The sequence below is a fragment of the Tenebrio molitor genome, chromosome 9 (genome assembly GCF_963966145.1).
Source record: "Tenebrio molitor chromosome 9, icTenMoli1.1, whole genome shotgun sequence".
Classification (NCBI taxonomy): domain Eukaryota; kingdom Metazoa; phylum Arthropoda; class Insecta; order Coleoptera; family Tenebrionidae; genus Tenebrio; species Tenebrio molitor.
In genome coordinates this window covers 9,259,796-9,283,438 of record NC_091054.1, presented here as the reverse complement: position 1 = coordinate 9,283,438, position 23,643 = coordinate 9,259,796, and the positions used below count along the sequence as shown (strand labels likewise).

Genomic DNA, 23,643 nt, shown 5'->3' with positions numbered 1-23,643 from the left:
GTTGCGAACAATTCAGATAACAAAAAGTAGTAAAAATATGTTGCAAGAATTACAAAATGCATTATAGCAATTGGAAAAGTTGTTACATTAGTGATGTTACAAGAGTGAGATTGTAACAAGGGAACGTCACAAGAGTAACAGTGTATCATAAGAATGTTACATTAGTAATGTTACAACAGTGAGACTGAATTAAGGGAATGTTACATTATGGATATTACAAAAGTGAGATCATATCCCGCGATTGTTACAAGAGTAAGATTGTATCAAGAGAACATTATATTAATGATGTTACAAGAGTGAGATTGTAACAAGGGAATGTTACATTAATGATGCGACAAAAGTGAGATTACGGGAATCATGGGAATGTTTTCTAGTGATATTGCCAATGTTTCTTTATAGCTAATTTATTTAGTTGTCAATAATTAATTACAGAAGCAATTTTGCAAAGTGATTTTATTTGGAGGAAATGTTGGGAGGGATGCTGGATGTTCGAAAGTTTTTTTGCGATTACGGCGAAAAGTCTCCGATAAAAAGTATCGCAGCGTTGCGGTTCCCCCGCGTAAATATTTATTATTTGCTCTGTTTTCCGCTCAAGCCTTGACTTATTAATCCAAACAAAATTTCTTGCATTAATTCTCGTTAACATTTCGTGTTGCCTCAATTATGAATTTCTTCCAGAAGGGCGGGCAGAATTCCGTTCGCCATTGCTGTGTCATATTTACCCTGAGCTTATTCGCAAATGTTTCCATTATTCAAACAGACGTATTTTAAAAAAACGAGCGAATAATAAGCACGAGAAGCTTAATTGTTCGACGTAATGAATAAATTCGAGGAAATTTCCTAGAAAATGATCGTCACGAAAATTAAGCGCAGACGAATGAGGTGTTCGAGTTTTCAGTTGGGAAAGCGGAAAAATGGAATCTCGTTTGTAATGCCGCAGCACATCTGACATATTTCGGGGTGAGTTTATGTTCCTAAATGGGAACAATCCAGACGTGCTCTGTTTCGCGATGGACCATCAACCCATCTTGTATCGATAGCTAATAAAATAAGAGGCCCATCGAGGTAATGCGAGATGATGAATATGCGGGCAGGGTGGACCCACCAAATCGTATCGTGTGTCTCGAGTCGCAAAGAGAAAAATAGAAAAGCGAAATTGAAGCTGACCCGGCGCTTCCGCCATTCTTCTAAAATTAATTTTGACAGGTTTGCTTGTTGGGAATATTTTTGGGAGGTGAACTGAGGTAAAGAATGAACGTGCGAGACAGTTCTCACAGTTTTTACTGTTTACCCTGGCGCCTCCACCATTTTGCAATAAAATTGTTATGTAGGAGTTAAAATAGTGCAAATCAGTTTTTGCGAGGCGTAATGAAGTGAAAAACGAACGCGCGAGACAGTTTTGAAAACTTTTACTGCTCATCCCGGCGCCTCCACCATTTTCGTTTTCTTGACGTTGCGAATCCGAGGGTGTAAAAGTGCGAAAACAACGAGCTGGGGGCTAATGTAAACAGGAGATAAAAACCTCCACAACTCTATCGTCAAATAATCAAATTTATCGACGGGTAATCAGCATCTTTCTTACAAACTTTAATGCTTCTTCGAGGAGTTTGAGTCGAAGTTTATCGCGAGGGTGGATCGCCCAAATGGCTTACTCGATACATCTTGCATGTGAGGGTGGAGCGCCCTTGCTTCCTGCGAAGAGACGGCGCTTAGACAAACCGCGCGATGAACGGAAAACGCTGCAGACTAACACCCCCATCTCGAAGTCGACACAAAGAGGGGTCGCCGCCCCTCCGACCCCGAATTTCGACTTTGCACCGGACCAAGGGACGCCGAAGAACTGAAATTAGCCGAAGGTCGCACAGGCTTTCACCTCACGGGATCGATCCCCTCCAGTTCTTTTTGTCCGTCCATCGGCGGCGTTTATTACGTTTCTGCGCCATCTGTGCATTTGCGGCGTATCTCGTCGCTCTAGTTAGAGTTTATTATCCTGCGAGAGGATCTCGTGCAGACGCTCGGATGCTGTGCACAAAAAGCACATTACGATCTGCACATGTACGGAGAGAAATTTATTTCTTCTCGTGTCCAACAGGCTGTCGGGCTTTTGACCAAACAACTGATAGACGCATAATCCCAATTTGAAGTGTTTTTTAACAACACAAACCACCAATTAATCGTTTTGATTTTTTTCTGAATCGGATGTTAAGAAAAATCACAATTAATATTTTATTTATGTAAAGTAAAACAAATATCACAAAGAAAGTAAATGGTTTGGTGACATTTTTTTTTTGGTAATATGAAAAAGCTTTAAAGCGATGTAAAACATTTCTGACGATCGAGTCAGTTTGTGTTGCATATACAGGGTGTTTTAGCTAAGACTTTCGAGCCTAATAACTTATTTTCCAGCGGATTTTTGTGAAATTTAAAATGCAGATATTTTAGACGGTGAAGAATAAAATGCAATTAATGCAATCACCCAAGTCTTAAAAACGCAATTTTTACATGCCTTTTTAAAATGTTGAATCAATTAAGATTTACATAAAAAATTGATCGTCAATAAAAATGCTGTAGGGAAAAACTCGTCCTTGAAAGACGACTGGTTTGCAAGAAAAAAAAACTGTGTTAAACGTGGCTGCAAATGCAAAAACGTAGACGCGTATGAAACAAACGCGCAATTTTGCAGAATTTTGGTCATCCCTTTTCGCAGAAGCGCAGGTGACATATTTGACGTTTATCTTGCTAACCTTACAAACACTTACAAAGTTAAAGACAACATTTGGACGTAATTTATTATACTGGATGCTTTAATTCTTCCATAAAGGACTAAAACACGATCAGGATATTTTAGCAAGGTAATTTAGTTCACGTACGCTTCCTGTGTCTTCAAATAAATTGACGACTCTCTTAACCTTACATTTTGTAAAGCCTATATTTGGACAGTGTTCCACGAGAAAACGAACAGTGTCATTGAAGTTCTTACGACACTCTCCATAGGCAAAAATTGTTTCCTTTTTCAACAATATTGAAATTTCTGCCATTGTAGTTTATTTTTAGAGTATTTTCAATAAATTTACACAATTTGACGTTTCTAATAAAGCGCGCCCACTTTTGACAGATTTTAAGGGGCGTACAAAATGTTGCTTGGCAACTTTTCATCAATTGTTCAAAAGGTAACTGCTCAAATACCTTCAAAATTTAGATTAAATTTTTAACAACAAAATCTAGTCTTTTCGTTGAATCAGAGGAGTGATTTAGTTAATTGTTTGTGTAGACCCTTATTTTTTAATGTTTAACAATATAATAATAATCGCGCCTAATTTTCAATAAAGGAAGCATGTGTTAAAATTACATTTTTTAACTTATTTTATTATTACTAATTGAACCTTCGCCATCTACAATATCTGTATTTTAAATTTCATAAAAATCCGTTGGCAAATAACCGAGATATTAGGCTCGAAAGTCGTAGCTGATACACCCTGTATAATCCAATTAAAGAAGCAAATTAAGCGAAAAGGGATTATAATATTAGGGTAATTGTGTTTAAAAGAAAGTATTAAGAAAACAAAGGTGGAGTATCCTCTGAGACATGGTGAAACATTATAAATATTGCGAGTTTTTATTTTTAATAGGTATTAATTACGAAAAATAATTAAGAATGGCAACAGTAGCAAAGGAAATGGGATTTAAAGATCACGTTTTATTAACTAGTTAAGTGGAGGAAATAATAATAATAAGAAGTGGAATATAGACATTATAATTGCACGAGGCTGTGGCAAAGAATATTTTAGAACCTACATATTTTTCGAACATCGATATAGCAGCGTCAGTCTGTTAGGTTTCGTTCTTGAAAAACAAATAGAAAAAGTCTTTTTCTCTCTTGGGCTATTTGTTGTTTATTATGGTGAACAGAATCAAGATTCAATGAAAATGTAGCTTTGACAATAACTGACTCAAATTTAGGACTGTATTAAAAGAGAAATGGTTTTATTATAGATGGTAGAGGTTTGTTCTGCAGACCATATAATATAGGGTGTGTAAGAATTTAATATCTTTTCTCAATGAAACCACTTTAATTCTGCAGTTGTAAAATTGGTGGATGCATCAAGATAGACTTTCATGTAGCTACCGTTAATGGGTCTACAAAAATAACAGATTTTTATGCCTCGTAAAGCGAAACTATAAAATCAATATCATCGTATTGGGTATCAGTTTCGAAATACTTTATTACGCTACAAGGTTGGTAAGTAAGAGCGGAACTGAAGACTCCTACAGCATTTGTGCTGTTATATTTTGTAACCGCACTGTTTTTTTTTTTTTTCGTTTATAGGGGAAATCAGCCAGAGCTTGGTAAATGCGACTTATACAATGTGTCTAAAAAGTCTGGAAACACCCCAATAAAATAGAAACGCACGATTTTCGAGAAAAACGCAAAAACAGGTGAACTAGCATTTTTAAAAAGCTTTCTGTTGATGGTATCTGTTTACTGTTTTTGATGACCTTTAAAGAGTTATGATGTCATCAGAGGTTTTTTAAATGGCAACGTCGCATTTTTACTACCGTTTTTTTTATAGATCTCTTAATTATCTACCCGACGGTTTAAAAAAAATTCAATTTACATAAGAAATTTCCAGAAAAAACCTAATTTTTTTTTAAACATAACTTTTTCAAGGACATCGAAAAGACTAAAAATAAAATATCAGCAGAAATCTTTTTTAAAACACTAATTGACCTGTCTTGATTTTTTTCAAAAATTATGCGTTACGTTTTCATTTGGGAGTTTCTAGACTTTTTGGACACACTGTATGATCTATTAACAACGCTAGTAGAGTAAGTGAAAAAGCGCAATCGGGTGGAAGGTGCAATTTAGAAAATGAAAAAATGGTGGATGCGCCGGGAAAGATCACATCTTATTAATAGCGAAGGATGATAATGATAGTTAGTGATTCAATATTGTTGTCTAATACCAAAAGTTCTAATTATTTTAAACAAAATTTTCTCTTAATTTTTTTAATTCTAATTTTGACTCTTTTTTGACACACGACTCTTCATTACCACGTTTCAAAGTGAACAATTTAACGAACTAATTTGTTTAAAAATTGTTAAAATCACTGGATCTTGTACCATTTACGTTTTAAAGCAATTCTTTGTACCCAACTTTTGCAACAAAACCAAACCAAGCTGAAACAGAGTTTTTGGGTCGTCAGACGTACTTATTTAGACCATTACCAAAAATATCACATTTCATATTTCTACTCTAAAATTTAATGAAACCAGGAGAAAATGTTTCTAACTTCCTCGAACAATAAGCCCGGACCATGATTTACTGTAAAAAAAAATAACAAACTTTTTATTTTCCAGTGTTACTTTCCTCACTCCAACACGTTCTCTTTACAGCTTTTAATTAACATTTTTATATCTTCATGAAAGTAGTTCTATTTCTTTTCTTTGATACTGCAAGTTTTTGCCTGGAATATTCAACAAACCTTTTAAAAGGAATTTTCTTTCCCAGCATTAAACATCTGAAAAGGTTTAACTTGTCATTTTTTTTATCATCAATCAATAATTTCCTAGCCACATTGTTTTTTTTCAGTTCAATACTACAGTTTTATTTTATAATTCATACTTCTTTCATCAGAAAGAGATACAAATATATTGTTTACCACTCCATTTTAATACAAATGCCACCTTGACTCTTAAATTAATAAAATAATAGTACATTCTCCAACGAGTGTATAATCATAGCTGTTATTCAAGAGGATGAAAATTCCTACACGAGCCGTGGGCGAGTTGTGGAATCGTCCGAGTGAATAATAATAGCCATTATACGCGAATTGAAGACTATACTTTCTCCACTACTATACCAAAAAGAAACAATTTTTGAAAATTGAATTTAATTTGATTTTTAATATTTGACAATTAAAATTAGAGCTCGTTTAGCGGTTGTAACGCGATGCGCGACTTATGGTTTACAAACGCATCTGATTGGAGATCTGCCCTTGTAGAATGAAAATCCGAAGGATGTGATTGGCCGACAGCCGTGAATTTCAGTATATTCTAAGACGGGGCGTGGAGTTGCTCCCATTCTTTCATTAAATATCCAAATGCATTCATTCTTTAATAGTCGTGGAGAAAATAAATTACTAAACTTAAATTGTTTCTTATATGTATGTTTTTATTTTTATCTTTCTTTATTTCCTTCATCCATATCCTTCTTTCAAGGTCATAAAAATTGTTCCTGCTTCAGAAACATTCATAAGATCCTTGCATTTGCAGTGACGACACTGTCGACCCGCGAAGCCAAAGAGATGGCCATTTGATCCTGTAAAATTGAAATTTTGCCATTTCCATCACATCGTGATAAAAGGATGTCAACAAAAACCGACTCAATACACGTCCTTCGTGTTGTTTACTTGTCGTGACCGTTCTTCCCCAACGTGCGTCATTTGTTCGTCGAAGATGCGTCCGGGGGTGCAGCCAGCGGCGGCTGCGACATTACATAAACTTCACAGTGTACATCATAATTTTACACGGCGGATCGATGTCGGCGTTCTATTCTCTCGGCGTTATTAAATTTCGGTTTAATATTTCTTGGCGGAATCGAAAATAATATTTTTCGTGGAGACGGCGACGACGGCAGGTACGAATCGCACAGGGCGGCCGCGCCGCCCCCGCGTCTGGAAGATTTCTTTCTCGGTCGGATCGGTTAACGCGAATGTTAGTAATTCGATTAAGGGAGCGTCTTGGCGGAGCTAATCGCGCTTAGCTCCGGATTTTCGCGGGATCCGGAATTTTCGCGATGTTCCGGCAGTTGTGGGTGACGTTGTTGTTTTTTTTTTTAGATAATCGTTGCGAAATTTCCCACTGAAAAGTGCGAGAAGGGCAGCAATGGAGGGAGGAGAGACAGTTCGTCACGTGGTAATTATTTTTTATTTAAATTGATATTGACTTATTAAGCGGCGATCGAGTCGATAAATGTGATTCATGAATTTATCAGGTTTTGATGCGGCACTCCCACGAGTGCGGCTCGAAACTGACTTTATTAAAACGGTAATTAGGACGACGGGATTATATGAAAAAGTCGAGACATCCAAGAAGTAACAATGAAGTTTTTGCCGATCAAAGAAATGAAGAAAGCATTGTTGTAAATTGTGGGAAATAAGAATGACTCCCAAAATTGAACTTTGACATTCATTTATGTATCTTTTTTTATCGATGACCTTCTCGGTTTCTGTGGATACGCTTTCGATGCCAATTTGTATTTACTAAATAAAAATATTGGAAAATTTTTTAAACAAGAAAATTTTCGTCAGTTTTCTCCTACACAGGTTTGATTTAGGTAGGTGCTCGGCTGACGCCTCGAACCACTGTGCTCGCACTTGCAAAATGACAGTTTCTGGCTTTGTGATACAAATAACTATTACTTAATCATTTTAATAAGCAACGAAATGAACATTTCTCTTTCTTTTACTATGCTTTAATAAATTTTATTTTATTTTTATTTTAATCCCGACAAATAAAATTTTCAAAATGCGATATTCAAGCCTAAGATCTCTTCAATTTTTGCAAATATCATTACATAAACAAATTCGTCAAGATATTACATTCGATGTCTGATTCTTTTTCACATCAATCTTATGCCTATCTTTTAAATTTAGATTAATTTTAGAAGGGAAGACCCAAACATTAATTCATCATTTTATTTCTTCTATTCAACTGTTATTTTAAAGCCACATGAAAGATTTTTGCCTCTTATACATTCTTTGAAATTAATTTTAATTAAAGTTCTAAGCACTTCCAAAATTAATATTCTAGCGAGTCACTTTATGGCTTTGATCCAACCGTTTCGTCGAGAAGTGTGGGAGTTTTGTAACTTCGTTAAATAACAGTTTGTTTGGAAATAGAAATTCTTCATAGCAACATATTCGAAATGTGGCAACTGATCCCACGAGTGCCATAAAAATCTGTCTCTCTCATCTCCGTTTCTGTAATCAAAAACTGTACATTCAAGTTCAATTTTCTTATCTAAGCAAACGCTTTCGAATTTGAAATTTAAATGTGTCTACCTAATCTCGCGAATAAAACGTAGATATTTTTTTCACCTTTGTGTTTCAATAAATTCTCGACTTTACACCGTTATCTCCTCAAAATAAATCCTCCCAGCTTAACATTGTTCAAATAGCCTCCCTCTCATTAAACAATGTAAATTTTTACCGTGCACCTTTCCGTTTCTTTTTTCTTTTGTAGATTCTCAATTAAGGACATTCCTTCGCGAATAATCCGAATGTTTGTCGCAACTTCTTGCAATATTAAGTACCCGTGGAAAAAAGCGAGCGCCGTGAGCAAATCGCTCTAATTCCCATTTGTTGATTATTCCGTTTCGCGCAAATTCTTATTACGAATTACATCAGTCTCGCACAAAACGAACCCGACCAACGCAATAAAACCCAGACGTCCTCCTCGGTATCCGACCAATTCCACGGTGCATTTCCGGTGCACCAAAAATAAAACTGCAAGGGGCGAGTTATTGCATGCACGATGCACCGGACGGAAAGCGCGTCAACGGGAAAACCCCGCCGGAGGATATTCCCCGGAAAAACGTCCACTTTCGGTTCTGGCGATTGACCGGAGCGTGCGGTGAACATTTTCACGTGCTTCGAGGCGTCTCTTTAAAATATTATCCCATTAGGGAGGGTTTGCGTTTATCTAATTGCGCCACACGAAAGAGCTGCAGAACCTGTAAATCACTCGATGGGAAAAAATCGCGTCTTGTGCCCTAACAGGACTCTTCCATTACGCGCCATAAATTATTTCGGCGACGAATCTGATTTATTCGGATTGTTTCAATCCATTCGAATACGAAATTTCACGACCTGATTAATTTTTTTTTTTTTAATAAAAGCTCACAATCCGGAATGATTTTTCATTTGTGGCCTTTCAATCAGTTCCGATATTAAAAGCGCTCACCGACGACAATCTAATCGCCGTTATTGGACGCAACCAATCGCACAGATTCATACAACTGATTATACGCGGATGCGTGCGTGGTTGCATAACTGCGAAAATTTTCCACATGACCGAATCCGGCCCTGATTCTTCCGGTGAGCTGACGCGACACTAAATATCGCCGCAAACCCCAAATCCAACAACTAGAAGAGGGCTTAGGGCGCCGGGAAATGTCCTACCTTCTCCGACAATAGATTGGGGTTGTCCGTGAGAAATCAAGTTAAGGGATGACAAGAGGGCCTCGTGTATTTCACAGGTGATCAGCCGAAACGAATCTGGAGCTTTGTGTGTCGATCCTGCCAGTGAATTTTAAAATGGCGGAAGCGTGCCCCACACTTGGGGATGCCCCTCTGAATAACGGTGTGCGGAAGTGCTCATGCTGAGAAAATAGCTTTCATAAATATCGGACGTGTTCATTTTTCCTCGCCAGATAATGCCGCCTGGTTCGGTATTAAAAGCACTGTTTTCTGATAAACACAAACGGAAAAGATGAACATGAAGTCGTTGCGTCCAAATGTGTTTATTCGCTTTGTGTTAATAATGCGTGATTTATTACCACTGGAGCGGCGCTTTTTCGGATGGAAATTGCTTGGTACTACTCGATGGGGCGAGTGCGATGTGAAGCGCTCTTAAGACACCTAAGAAAATCGTTTCGTCGTTTGAGCAACATGGGACAATTGTGCATGTGCATGATTGATTGCGACAATTAAATATGCATCGGTGTATGTTGGGTTGCATGCGTTCCAAATGTGATGAAACTCTTATAATATATTGAGTGATTCAAAATGATTGTGAATCAATATGGCAACTATGTACGAAAATTTATGTGGCAACTGTGTGGGTAGAATAGAGTTGACATTTCTTTGACAGTTCATAGTCGCGCAATTTTAAAAATTGTCAAATCAATCATTTTGAATCAACTGTTATTTTACAAAGTTATAAAATTCCCACAGAGTTAGAGGAAACGTTTGGACGTAAGTAATAAAATGACTTGCTAGAATATTAATTTCGAAAGCACTAGAACTTTAATTAAAATATATGAGAAGAATGTAAAAGAGGCAAAAAGTTTTAGGTGAAAATTGGATTTCTGTCTCACTTGTTAGTTGCATTTGTGTGTCAAGTTTCTTGATGTTTCTGACGCCTCAAAGGAGCAGTCTAGTAGAAGAAATAGAATAGTTCTGGTCTCTATTTCTAATATTAATCTAAGTATGAAAGATACAAGCTTGGTGCGAGAATGCTGCGGGAAAGAATCAGGGTTCGATCTCACTCGTTCGGTGAGTTATAGCCACAGGAATGTAATATCTTGAAAGATCTATTTATGTGGTGGAGACTGTAATTTGTAAAAGTAGATAAAAAAATCGTACGCTTGAAGGTAGCAAATTTGTGAGGTAAACAAAATGATGAAAAAGTGGAGACGCTATCTCAATCCTGAGATGAATCAGGTTCATTTAAGTTTTAAACATGAGGTAATTTGTTTAGAAATTATTAATCAACACGTAAGAAAACTGTTTGGAAGTGCAGTCCGACGAGACAAAGACGGGAAAGAAGCAAATTTCTATCTCATTCGTGAGATGAAAAGATTCCTTTCAAATTAAAATAAGAAAGGTTTTGTTTGATATGAATTAATCAAATTAGAAAAGAGGTAGACCCAAAAATGTATTTTTCCAACATCGATTATGAAAATGATACTTTCATCACTCAATTTAGTGAGGAAAGTAGGCGTTTGCATCACTAGTGAGGAAAATGGAGAAAATAAACTCACTAGTGAGGAAAATTTATTTAACAATCCACTACATTAACAATCTACTACCTACTTATTAATATTAAAATTGAAAACACTGTTACTTGCATTAACTGAAACTCCAGATCCGGAAAATTCAAAAAATAGGGAGTAAAATAATTATAAAGAAATTTAAAATTGAGACACTTTTTCATAAACGATGTTGGAAAAAATAGTATACACAATTCGTGATCAAAGTGTGATTTTTCCACTCACAATTTACTATCCTCACTCGCTGGCGCTCGAGAGTAGATCATGTATTGCTCGTTGAAAAATCAGGCACTTTCATCACTTATAGTGTAATATACTACAGAGCGCCCAGAAATGTGGTAGCAAGTTTTTCGATTGGTTCCGCAAGATGACACTTTTTTACAGAGACCTTTTTTATGCATGGCAACGCCGCTATCTAAATTGAGATAAATAAATGTCAAGAATTGTCAAACGTAAAACATTCAAATTTAAATTTTATTGAAAATGTTCAAACTGACCACCATTATGCTCAATGCATAACTGAACCCTTCGAGCAACATCTCGACAAATTTTAGTGCACAAAACGGGGGTAAAAATTGTTCGGAAAACCTCCTTAACATATTCTTTCGAAAAAATTAAAAAATTGAATGTTGCAAGGTTGAATAAATTGGCTTTTCGAAAGTGCCATCTTGTGACACTTTGTGTAAAAGTTGCTACCACATTTCTGGGCGCTCTGTATTTCATAACATAAAAATAAAAATCTCGTTGAAAGAATCAGATTTGTATCTCAATTGTTAAATGAATTAGATCCTAATGAATATGTTATTTATAGAATTTTTTTTTAATGTGTTCTGACAGTTATCCAATTGAAAAAGTGGCTTTAACTGGAACAAGTGGACGAAAGAAACAGAATCATGAGAAACTCTGATTTCTGTCTCAAGCGTAAGATGCGTTAGACTCTTGGAGATACAACGTGATCAAGAATGACTGAATCTGTTGGTAACAATGAAAATTTGAATGATTTTGGTATAGTTTTCCCATTTATAATTTGGTTTTACTACCAGCCCTGTTGTCAGGGAGTTAAATACCCCGACAATAGGCAACTACCGCCGTAAATCCTAGGACTGTAAAGAAGGTCCGTTGTCTGTTGTCGGAGTAGGCTACAATATCTTCAAGTCTATTGCCAAAACCGCAACCCCAGCCCCTAATAATTACAATTGCACTGCCATAAAACCAAATTATAAATGGGAAAACTATACCACTGTAATGTAAACGCATTTCCGGTTGTCAGCTTTGACAGAGTTGACAGGCGAATTTGACGTTTACCATCAAAGGGTCATTTTTGTAATAGGATAAACATACCCGACATAACCTATTTATTTTTTAAATGTCGTGTCAAGTTAAAACATCCGGTCAGTGCCAATTACGAAACAGAAAAACACCAATATTTTTCAATTGTTTCATTGCCAACAGACTCAGTCATTGTTGATCACGCTGTATAAAATTTGAAAGAATTTGTCTGGACTAAAGTGAGATTTCTGTTTCATGGCATGTGTTAGATTGACTTGAATGTTAAATCAGGAACCATTTAGGCTAAACAGTTGAGTGAAAAAATCGCACTTCTATCTCACTTATTGGAGTTACAACACGTGTATGATCTGTTTATTTGAATAGTAAAGTAATTTGTAAAATTTGAAAAAAATCATGAACTTAAACTTAACACATGAATGAAAGACGTAAAATGGTGAACGAGTGAATTCTCTATATCACTCGTGAAATGAGTTAGACTAACTTAAGTTTAAAATATGAAAGCTTTTCTTAGAGAAGATTACCCAGATTATAAAATATTTAATTTGACAATACGATGAGACAAATTAAGGAAAGAATTAAAGAAAAGCAGAGATTTAAATTTCTATCTCACTCGTAAAATGACAGTAAAATATAACAGTTTTGCTTAGAGAAGATTACCCAAAATATAGAAAACGAATTTGAAAATATGATGAGAAAAATCAGGTAAAGAATTAAAGAAGAAGACTGAATTAAATTTCTATATCACTTGTGAGATGAGTGAAATTAATCTAAAATAGTTATTTTCACTTATAATATCCCTAGTGCATTGATTATTTCCGGAAATTTTTTCGAATTCATTTCTAAAACGTGAAAACGTATTAATTAGCCCGAGTGGAACACGAGGGCTAATTACGTTTTGGAAATGCATGAGAATAAAATTTCCGGATATTAATCAATGCACGAGGGCATATTCGGTAAGAAAATCGCAACGACACGGACATTATGCTTCTTCAATTATAAATTTTTAAATCGTACGACACTCATTAAAGACCAATAGAAAAATTAGTTCACGAGCCATAACCAAGACAACAACAAAATAAATGATTTTGATTGGCTGAAAAAATTTCCACTTATTAATCAGTTAATCACAGTTAGGTTGGTCTACCTACAAAAAATTTCCAAGAAATTTTTTTGTTGCCATGGTTATGGCTCGTGAACTAATTTTTCTATTGGTCATTAATGAGTGTCGTACGATTTTCATATGAGTAGCGGTGTCAGATCACTTTTCAGGTATGAGGCCGAAATTTGAAGGACGAGGCGTCAGCCAAGTGCTGCAAAAGAGGCCGAAAACCTGAAAACTGACAGCGCACGAATATTAAATGACATTTTTAGTGTTCGTTTAGGCAAAGTCTAAAAAAACATTGATTTATTGTAAATTTTGAGGTTATCTTTGACAGATGTCAAGTTAGGTATATAACCGGGAAAGTTTATATTTTATATTTAGTTATATATGTACCACTTTTCTGGTTATGTATCTCAGAAAACGAAGACAAAAACTAATTTTACAAAATGCACATTTGTATCTCAGAAAACGAAGACAAAAACTAATTTTACAAAATGCACATTTGTAATTACTGTCCAACGAAAAAAGTGGTGGTGAAAGAATCAAATTTCCATTTCAGTTGTACGAGTTCATTCTCATTTGAATATCACAGGTGAAAAATGTACAATAATGAAATCATTCGCGATTTATTGCAGCTGGAGCTCTGCATTTCCAAATGGAAATGGCTTGTCTCTATTGGATTGAAACTAGTACAGTGTGAATCACTTTTAAAACCCTCTAATAAAATAATTTCGCCGTTTGTGTCAGTTTTCAAAAATATGACAACCTGCGTGATAACTGATAAAAATATCTTGATTTATTACTCCAATTACATATACATCCTTGCATGTCAGATTGCATACATCTGTAACGTAACACAATGCATTAAGAATGCACCTTGAATAATGACTTGTACTTAGTGCCAAACAATACTGCAGCAGACAGCGTAATATTGCTGATGCAAGATTTTTTTTTAATGTTTTTGGTTTCTAACTTTGAGTGTTCTGAAAGTGGTGAAAGAAAAGAAAAAGTTGCAATTGCAGTTTGTTATTGAATTGAGGAGCAATGGAACGGTGAGCGTTAGCAAAACGTGAATAGTTTGCAAGTTTGTGATTTGTGGAGAGATGTGGAAAATTGTGAGGTTGGGTGTTTATCCGCGAGGAACCATATCGATCGTAATCCATAAAGGGAAGACAATATGGTTGTTTTTGGAGATAAAAGAAGTCGTAAATTGACCAACCTGCATATAAAACTTAGATAGTCCTCAGTTCTGTTAGCGTCCATAAAGTGGAGAATGGCGAATATCAGATCGATATCTTTATAAATAAGAGAATTTATTCGGAAAACAGAACGATCGAGGACTGTCGGTTGTATCGTTGGTGATTGACGAGAAGTTCTTCGATGCCCCATGAAATAAACATGGGGAGCCCCCGTTCAGATCATGACGGAAACAATTCAAAATTGCGATCCTCCGCTCGACGTTTTAATCGATTTTTCTCACCTGTCAATCGGCCAACATGGCCACCGCCGAAATTTTCAATTTTCGCAGTAGGCGTATTTAATCAGCGCCGCCACCGGAATAAACACGACGAAACCGTTAGAGAAGAGGAGGCGGCGAATCTGCATGCATCGTTATTTTTTATTTGCGGATCGCCCACCCCCGGGTGCAAACGCACCGATTTTGATTTACGCCGGCCCCGGCGGCCGAAGAAAAACAACCCCTGCCGGATCGGTGGCGCTTTTTATCATAAATTATCGGCTCGTCCTTACCTTGCGCTTCTTCGTGTTGTGCTTTTCCGATCTGTCAGTGGCGGTGGTGCATTTTTTCACAGTTGACATTCCAGCGACATTTCAGGGGGGTAATGAAAGTTTCGAGGCGGAAAAATCGCACCCTCACTCGTACAACCCCGTATATCGGCTGGAAACTTAACAAACTGCCCTATCGATTATTTTCAGGAGCGAAACGTCGGAGGTTTGCGGTTTCGCGACGTCGAAAACACCACCGCTCGACACTGGGGGCACGGTCGCCTCCGCCGCCGCCGCCTCCGCCGGGGGCTCCGGGCGAAAGTCGGTCTTCAGCGCGTCCTCGCTGGTTTTCGCGTCGTCGGCGGTGAACGATCCTCGCCGCCGATCTGGAATACACTGAGAGCGGTGCGGCGGCGTTTTGGGAGAGGGGTGGCGGTGGGGGGGTAATTTTGACGCATGCAGACGCCACCCCCTTTCAGGTTTTCAGGTTGCGTGAAACGAATGCCACCGACTCGCGTTTGCTTTGATGTCCGATATAACTGGTGTACAAATATTGAGGTGATCGATAGGAATGTTCGTCGAGTGCGGCGGTCGATATTAAGGGGGCGGCGGAAAAATCGCTCCGAGATCGATACTCGCGAGCGGCGGAGGCTCCTTTTGCGCCACCTGAAAAGGTGAACCGACGACATGCTCGATCGTAAACTGAATGGCACTGCTGCTCTTCATTTTCAACCATTTTTTATTGTCTTGGGGGAAATTATGGAACTTTGCCGATGTAATGGTGGTCAATAAAGTCAAGTTCGGCGCTGAATGCGTACACGACGAACTTTCAGGGAAACTAATATCATGTATGACATATCAGTCTATTCAAGGAGCTATCGCCACTCTCAAATTTAACAAAGTTAAACTAGTTTGTGTGTCGGACGGACAAAGAACTTGGGAATTAATGTCTCGTGCCAAATATTGTCGGAAAGGGAGCTTACGCTTTTGAGGGACGCTCACTTTTTCCAATTCCTCGACGAAGAGGTGTTTGTTTTGTTTGCGTCCGTCGAAAATCAAATCTATATTTTACGTCTAATTTTAAATTTGTATAAATTATTTGGGTTTCTTCGTCTAAACACTGAATGCTTTACGACCTCTCGTTCTTGAGATGTTTGCTAAAAATAATAATTTTCTAATCAATCGCTCTCAAGGAATTTTATTATTTTTTAATATTTTGAACGTAGGCATAAAATGATGGATTGATGGTAATTGTTCACTTTAACTACTTTTGGAATTTTCGCGTTTTTTCTGGCTAGACAGCCTCAGGGCGTCCTTCTAGATCCATTCAAACCTTGTGCAAATGCCTTTTTTTTCTCTCTTGTTTTGTTTCAAGGTCGCGTCAAGGTCGCGCCAAGTCTTAGTATAATTAAAGGGTAAAGAAAATTTTCATTTGCACAAGGTTTGACTGGTGGGAAACGATGTAGGAGGACGTCTTGAGGCTGTCTAGCCAGAAAAAACGCGAAAATTCCAGAAGTACATAGTAAAAGTGAACAATTACCAAAATGATAAGTTAGTTGTAGAAGAAAGTGTCAAGAAAATTACAACAATCAGTTTTGTGTGTCCGCTTTGTCCAAATCTTGTGAATGCATAAAAAATAAATAGTTGGTAAGGATGACGTAGTGGAGAACTTTTGTAAGAATTTTTAAAATATTGTAATATATCATTAAGAGTAGAAGTGTCTCTTTTTGTGCTAAGCTCAGAGATTGAAGACCGAAACGCAGTTGATGTCGACAACTGGGCGAAGCACAAAAAGAGCTTCTATTTTGAATGATATATACCATTTTATCTTCAAGCGGATCACAAAAAAATTCGCAAACGATTACAACTTACAACTGTTTACCTATTAACACTGAAGGGCAATCTTGCGGTATTTTTGATATTTGTTTGACATCTGATCTGACATCCATGGACACGCTCACAAGTCCCACAATGAGGATAATTTATTTATTAAATATTCCGTGTAATTGATAGTTGTAATTCATAAATAAATCGTGACAAATACTTTAAATGACCTTACATTTGACCCGGTCGAGCCGCCTGTGGGACACTTCTACTCTTAGGACTTGAAGTAATTCTACTCCGCTCAGAAAAAAAAATGACACTTCTACCGTCTCTATGGAGATACAGAAAGACGCAATTTTCGACCGCTTGAAGATAAACACTTTTTTTTGTTTAAGTGGTTTCTTATTTAGTTTTATTTAATAAAACGAAAGATCTGGAGTAAACACTGATTTCTGAGATTGCCTAAATAGGACTTTTTCAAAAAAAAAATTATCTATTTTCTAACTTGAACATTAGTCTAGCTGATAAGTTTTTGATCAAAGGATAAAGCGATTAAATATGATTACAAAACATATGGAGGGAGAGAGTTATGAAATTACCTACATAGATGGAACAATGGACTTTATAAAATATTTTTTATAATTGTTAGCATTACATACTTAAGATAATAAAACTTATACAAAGCAATGAAATATGGTGGAAGAAAAAAAGAAGGTAGTAAAAATCATTGAAATAGTTTATTGAAAATTTTTTTTTGTAATAAAAAGACAAGGTAAATATTACGAGCAACATAATAATTATTTACATTAGGGTACGGTAGGTGTATTTTACAGCGTGACAACTAGGTTTCAGGCACGAGACAAAGCCGAATGCCTGATTAGTTGGAGCGACATTTGTTTAAGTAATCAATAATTTTTCTTTGCTTTCTTTTCTGCTCTTTTACTTCTTATTAATTATAATTTGATGTACTTATATTATTATGCTTAGTTGAATTTTTTTTAGCTGAATTTTCTTTTAGTTAAATCTAGTTGTTTGACGTATCCAAATACGCTGTATCTTCGCACGAATAAACTTATTATTATTATATTATTATTATGTATGGGGTGTTCATTTAATGTTCTGGTAGCATCACCTATGGAAATCTTTTGCTTTGAAAAACGGATGTCGCAGCATTAAGATACAACATAACCTCACTACAAAACAACAGCACGACACGAATTATGATAAAAAAGTAACATAATTACAATTCACACCGGCTCAGGTTGTCTTTGAAGGTTTTCCGGTCAACAATATTATTGGGAAATTCGGCGGTAAACTCTTCTAAACAGTTTTGTATGGAGTGGATCCATGAACCCTTCATTTTCAAACTACATATTGCGAAAATAACTTTTAATCAAAAATGTTTTCTGCTCTAATGTAAACAGCATTTTACACGTAAAGTCAACTAACAACGTAAATGAGTGCTGAAAAGAATATATTTTTGAAATGTTTATAGAAAACTAACAAACAGCAAACCTCTCTGAACGCAAATGTCAAAATATGACAGTTCTACTCTACCTTTACTACTCGGAAGTTCAAACGACGACATGACTTGACAAACAGAACATATTTCTATAGATAATGCTACCAGAATATTAAAGGAACACTCGATATATTGTGCAAAATAAAAAAACAATATGTTATAAACGGGACTCTTTTTAATTTAAGAAAAATACATTTCAATTTTGAAGATGGACGTAGATTTATTAAGGAGAAATAGAAGAGAAAATAAAACAACTAAAAGAAACCGTTTTCTCCATCGAGATAGAGGAATATGAGAAGAAGACCATAAACAGAAAAAAAATATGATGAAAGAAAGCCAATAATTGAGATATTTTTGAAAGACAGTATGTTTCTGAGAAAATTGAAAACAAAAAGTTTATAGAAACAGTAGTTTCTTCCAATTTTTCAAAAATATTTTTGGAATTAAATGGTACACAATTTGTTTGTTGAAATCAAAAATAAGAAAAAAACCTATGTAGATGTCAGATGTAAGAAAGTTCCTGTCATAATAAGCACGAGTTGCAGACGAGAAAAGCGAAGAAAAATGTACGAAAATTAATGCACGTGGGAAATGCGACAAGAAAATTTCACTCCAACAGGAGTGCTCGATTTTAAATTGCAAACCTGCATGTTCCAGTTTTCAAGGTACTGATTTAAAAAAAATGTTTTGGTCAATGACACGCACAAAAATCATTTGTATCAGTTACGACGAAAAGTGCACTTTTCGATTGAAAAACAACTTTCCTTTTCCCACGAGTGTGAAGAAAGAGAAAATTATAAAATAAATACCTAATCACAACATTGAAATCTTGGAAACACATATTTTATTCATATTTTAAGAGCGTTGTTTGTAAAGAAACTTTTACTACCTTAGATGAAATAATTTCTTAGACGGTTTCATTACGAATTCATTTTATAAAAGTAATTATTCAAGGGAACGTCAATATATGTATTTAAATATTTGAACAGGCGTAGAGAAAAAAATCTGTATGGTAGCTACTGATACTTGAATGCGCTTAAGGTCCTTTTCACTCTAATCTACTCGTAATATCATGCGTTCCATCGATTAACATTTTAAATTGATATTTTCAAAATTATTATTTGGACATATAGAAACTAAATTAATACAATATGGGGAAAGAAAATAACCACATTATGTTAAACCATTTATGTATAACTTATTCAGAAAACTCTCGTGACATTTGCTGTCATTTGCAATTTTATATGTAAATTTTTTAGTTTAGTACTAACCACCTAATATTTTAATTGGCTGTACATAGGACCTAATCATCCTATTACCGACACAAATTTCAAAAGATTATCATTAATTATATCATTTTTGAGAAACTCGAAATGACAAAAATGTCTGGAGTTTTTTGAGTGGTTTATGTACAGGTCATTATAAATGATTGTCCCATCGCAGTAGGCGTTGGTGACGTACTTGAATGTGCCGCAATCCTCAAAACACGAGTGAAACTAGTATGACCGATAGGTGGCGCTACCGGCGGTAGTAAATTTACAAGAACTACAACAAGCAATAATTGAAGATCCTATAGCAAATGTGGCCCCTGAATTGCTGACCAGTGTAAGTAAGTAAGTAAGTAAGTAATGCTTTATTTGCCCTACGGGCTTTCAGATTCCTGCATGCAGCTTTATCAACAAAAAAAAAATAATAATTACAATCCCAAAAATCTAAAAACGTATAAAAATAACATTCTTCTTTCTATTCCCCACCCATCTGTTTCACTATCCTTTCTCTCCTCTTCCATGCTGACCAGTGTTTTAAATCATTTCAGAAGGGTTCAATATTGGCATCATTTCCAACATTTTTTCTATTTGTTTATTTTTACATATTTGTTAAAATACACAGTTTTTTCTTTCTTCAATTAATTCAATAAATAATACAATAAATGTTTTTCGCGCCCCTCTTCTAAGCGCGTACGCCTATGTCTATTGTCAAACACGACACTGTCGTCAGAATGACCAACATTTGTATTGCCAACATATAAAAAAAATATCACAAAGGAACTGTCAGTTTGTAAAATTAAAAGAAGAGGAAGAGAAGAATAAATTCGGTTCTAAATTAGAAACGGACCAGAGAAGCAGAAAGAAATCAGATGAAAACGATAGAAAACAATCAGTTTTCTTTATCAAGAAAAAATGTGTTTTGTATTGTTGATTGTCGTCTATAAAAATATTTGGAGGCAACGAACTTGACCTTGAAAACAAAAACAAGGCGCTGTTGGAAGATCAAAAGCCGAGTAAACAGTGAAACCAAGAAAAAGAATCAGTTTTCCCCATCAGCAATCAAAATTGCCGCTAATTATCCGCGGGTAAATTTCCAAGTACCCAAACACGAGATAATTTAGGCCTCATTATTGACAAGCGAACAAATATTTACCCAAGCGTATTGATTACCATTAGTACTGTTCAATTGGTTGTGCTATTGGATGCCTAATCATTCAGATTTCAATTCCCAGCGCCATCACAACAATAACAATTATTATTATTAGTGGCGCAATGGCGCATTAATCCAGATTGCGATATTTCAGAAAAATGGGCCACACCGTAGCGTGACCTCCGACCCGTTCAAAAATCCTTCAATCGAGGAACTTTTCACCAACCAGAAAAAGATTTGATTCACAATGTTACCAACGCAAACACGTCACTTGGCGACCTCGGGGTTCCCCCGAAATCGCTCCTCGATTTGGTTTCCGGAAAATTGTTCCGAGTTCCGGGGCAACTGTCACGACTCCTTCCGCGTTTCCTTTTGCCGAATTTTCCTTTGAAATAATCGCACGGATCCGGATATCGCCACACCGATATTGAAATAGCGCGACTTTATGCACCTCCCGGAAGTCCATTTGTTCCGGTTAATGTGGCGCGCGCAGGCGCACGCCGCTCGGAAAATTGACCCGGATTTCGTAATATTCGACTTTCATAATGCTTTGCGTTTCTTATTTATCGCTGGAGTATTTGGCGTGTGTCGAGTGGGGTCGCGAGGGGGTCGAAGATGCGTAAAAAATCGGTCGAAGGAGTCGACGGTGGCGCTAACGCACACTCGACAGTAAAAATAGACCAATAACGCGATGTAAAATTAAATAACAAGGGTCGGCTAGGGTCGATGCTAAATGGGGCAGGGTGCGTGATCGGTATTGCCGCTCTTGTAATTTGTTTAAAATTTTAATGCGAGACGCGCAGTCTCTGATTCGTTTACGAAAATATTTTCACTTAATTAAAAGCGATCGTTTATTAATCAGTCGGAGGGGGCGACCTTTTCACAATCGATTTAACGGCGTTTCTATTAATAAAGCAACACTGTTACAGATCTTGTTTTCAGCTTCGAAGGTTCCCAACCTACGGCAAAAATCAATATTTCTGTTCGTTTCTGTGTCACACCTCACCACCCCAAAAATCTTCAAACAGTCAAAATCATTTTTTCACATCCAAATCGCCAACAAAACGAGACAGATCAGCTGAGCAAAAGAATTTATCAAGTGGGGTAGAATAATTTGACTCCTGAAAAGTGTGCTGAATATGAACACGCTTTTGGTACTTTGGAATGTTTACAATTTATTGGTATGAAGTAATCAAGCGTGTTCCAAAAAGAATTCTGGTCAAGTGGTCTCGTGCTTGCTTTTGTTTCGGTTAACGTGTGGCGTAGATTCATCAGCTGTTAAACCGTACATGCCATAGGTACATTATAATTCAGAATAAGTGGCATCGCGGTAGGCGTTGGAAATTCAAATTTACGTTGGCAGCAAGACCCTTGCTAATAATACCCTAGTTTCGATGCTGTTGGTAACCTTCGCTTTTAATTTGGCCTTGATATTATCATTGGAATCGTTTTGTGTTTATTTTCTTGTTATAAGTATTTCGCATTTCCTTGTTTCATTTATGAAAAGTGTATTATTTGTCTGGGGGTTATCTCTGCTGTGGGTGAAAACCATGTCAAAATTATGTAACGCATAACCTCAGAATAAAGTACTTAATGACTGTTTCACATGTTTACTAAATTTTTTGACATAACATAAAGCTCACTTTAGAGAATCAACGTCTACCGCGATGCCACTTATTCTGAATTATACTATATGTCATTTTTTATTCAGCGAGCAGTGTGAAGTACGAGTATTTCTTCTGCGAGAAATAGAGTTCTTCTGGTTCCGTTAGTGCGACAGGAAGGTGGTTGTTAATAAATTATTATTATTAAAGGTTTTACAATGATGATTAAAGTGAGGTTATGTGCATAAAAGAAATGTCAAAGCGTGCGAAATAAAAAGACGGAGTGCGTTTGTAAAAGAGAGAGAAATTCACGGCCTGCTTTACTAACTAACTTGATGCAAAATGTGAGTTATTCCTGATATTGAGTCCAAAATTCTGCGAAGGGAACTAGTGTAAAAAAATATTGTGAGAAGTCTTAAACGAATTCTGAGAACTCGATTACAAATGCATTCTTAGAACTTTTTGAAATTCTGAGAAAACGATTTCACGTGATTTGACATAAGAAAACTTAAATACAACTCAAGTTTGGATCTTAGATGAACTGAGCTTAAAAGAATTCTAAGAGTAAAGAATTGAGAATCTTCGGAATTAATGAAGATTAAAGAATGTTTCTGCAAAAGTGATCTTGAAAGGCTTTTAAGTTTATGGGACTAAAGGTCTTCTGAAACAATCAATAAATAATAATAAATATGATTTATTCTTGCTTCCAATAAATTCCTTCTCACAAAGATTTTGAAGATTCTAAGAAGAGGACTTAGTTAAATAATGAGAAGTATATCTTAAACGAATTCTGAGAATTGGATTTATTAGTTATGTTAAATAGTTTCTTGGAAAGGTTTCTGAAAATCATAGAAAGTAATGTTTTAGAATGTCTGTAATTTGACATTTTGACATAAGAATAAATAAGTGCAACTTGAGTGAATACTACTTACCACAGATATTTTTTGTGATCCAGATTCTTAAAATAAGTACGGTGAAAACAACAAATAGGTGTTCCAAACCCGTATTTCATAAAATACATATACAGGGTTATTCAGGAGAGAGATGAAAATTTCGTTATACGCAACCCAAAATACAAAAAACCCATAGAACTTGATATTTTGTTTAATTCGATATAGATTAGCAATCCAAGTAGCTTGGCGAATAATATTAATCATGACACTTTATTGAGGTTATGAGCAAAAGTTAATATAAATGTGACAAACTGACATGACAGACGAAACTAGAAGCTATTGGAAATTGTAGTTATGGTTGCATATAACGAAATTTTCATCGGAAGTCTCTCGTGACTAACCCTGTATTGATTTGAAGTTTAGTGCGATTGTGTAAATCTTTGGAGAGTATTGATTATTTCTGAAAACCCAATTTTCAAGGAGTTCTACAT

General features: G+C 36.0%; 1 protein-coding gene across 13 annotated transcripts in view; it reads right to left on the bottom strand.

Annotated features, from left to right (window-relative positions):
* Shaw (Shaker cognate w) overlaps positions 1-15,295 on the bottom strand; it is an 85,088-nt gene extending 69,793 nt beyond the window's left edge. For all 13 annotated transcript variants that reach the window (XR_011161940.1, XR_011161946.1, XR_011161943.1 and 10 more), the window contains exon 1: positions 14,916-15,295. The gene's annotated coding sequence lies outside the window, so the exon portion shown is untranslated. The remainder of the gene's footprint in view (positions 1-14,915) is intronic.
* Positions 15,296-23,643: the final 8,348 nt, after the last annotated feature.